Source organism: Lottia gigantea (assembly GCF_000327385.1).
Source record: "Lottia gigantea unplaced genomic scaffold LOTGIsca_43, whole genome shotgun sequence".
Lineage (NCBI taxonomy): Eukaryota > Metazoa > Mollusca > Gastropoda > Lottiidae > Lottia > Lottia gigantea.
The window spans coordinates 433,415-435,295 of NW_008709504.1; positions in this window are offsets into that span (position 1 = coordinate 433,415).

A 1,881-nucleotide genomic window follows, 5' to 3' on the forward strand; every position below is an offset into this window, starting at 1 on the left:
ATAAATAAGACCAGTCCATTTCATCTTTAGGTAGAATAAGTAGTAAACTGTTCAAGCAAGGCCCAGTTTCATAAAAAAATCTTATGATAAGAATTTGTCGTAAGTGTGAAAATTTACATCGAGAAATACAATATTTACAAAGAAATTGATCGTAAGATTTTTTTGGGGTTTAACGGACCCTTGTTCTGTGTTCATTATGATTTACACCATCTAATAATAAAATGGACTGGCCGTGTTTATGTTTTGAATCATACTTTGATATGCATATGAATATCTTTGCTTCTCTTGATCATATCATTATTCCTGCATGCCATTTTTTTTTGTTTTTTGGTGTAAATTTGTAAAAATAACTATTGTTATGGCGTAAATTTGTAAAAATAACTATGGTTGTGGCGTAAATTTGGAAAAAAATCTATGGTTACAGTTATAATTATTAAAAAAATAACTATGGTTACGGTTATAATTTTTAAAAAAATAACTATGGTTACGATGTAAATTTGTAAAATTAACTATGGTTACGAGTAAATTTGTAAAATTAAATATGGTTACGGAGTAAATTTGTAAAATTAAATATGGTTATGGAGTTAAATTTGTAAAATTAAATATGGTTACGGAGTAAATTTGTAAAATTAAATATGGTTATGGCGTAAATTTGGAAAAAAATCTATGGTTACAGTTATAATTTTGAAAAAATAACTATGGTTACGGAGTAAATTTGTAAAATAACTATGGTTACAGAGTAAATTTGTAAAATAACTATGCTTACGGAGTAAATTTGTAAAATAACTATGGTTACGGAGTAAATTTGTAAAAATAACTATGGTTACGGAGTAAATTTGTAAAAATAACTATGGTTACGGAGTAAATTTGTAAAAATAACTATGGTTACGAGTAAATTTGTAAAAATAACTATGGTTACGGAGTAAATTTGTAAAAATAACTATGGTTACGGAGTAAATTTGTAAAAATAACTATGGTTACGGTGTAAATTTGTAAAATGTGGTGATGGAAAATACGTTTTGAAAAATTTTACGCTTTCTGCTTTCATGGATCCATATTTCACAAAATATTTCAACTAGCTGCCCTGATGAGGGTTTGTGTATCTGAAACGTGGGATAAATTATATTAAAAAATCAATTAAAGGTTTAATTAATCAAAAAAATGAAAATTTATTTGTCTTAGTTGACAAAGTAGAATATATACATGTGGAATATGGATCTAAATGTATAACTATGGTAACGGACTAATAACTGCTATGCTAATCCATGCTATAATTATTGTAGATTCAAGTTTATTATTCCGAGCTCCCCCACCCCCTCCCAGGCCAGCCCCAGGTAAGGTCAAAGGTTATAATTGGTGTTGTAGAAATAACAGGCTGTTGTTGCTGTCCTGGTAAAATTTCCTTCATTGCATATGGCATGGCTTTGCTTATCCTCCTAAAGCAAGGTGTATGATTGTAAGATACAAAATTCCATGTTATTTTATTTGCTAAAATACGTAGTGTGTGATATCAGATGTTAACTTGTCATCTACCACTACTATTTGCTCAATCTGAAACAAATTAGTACTCTATTTCTTTTATTAGCTCTATCAGCATCTCTAGACGTAGTTTTGATGGATGATATTTGATATTACTTATGGAACTGACAACAAAATTAAAATTAAATTTATTCTCTACACCAATTAGAATATCAAATCTGGCTGCCTTCCCTTGCCTCTCCTGCAAGAATAACGAGTGATATTTGTTTATTTTCAGATAAACCGCATAATATACAGCATTGTCTATCAGTAAATACTAACGACAGCGATAGACCACCGATTCCTGTTTACAGACAAAGGGTGAGTATGTAATGTCAGAGAAAATTATGGGCAAATGTTGGG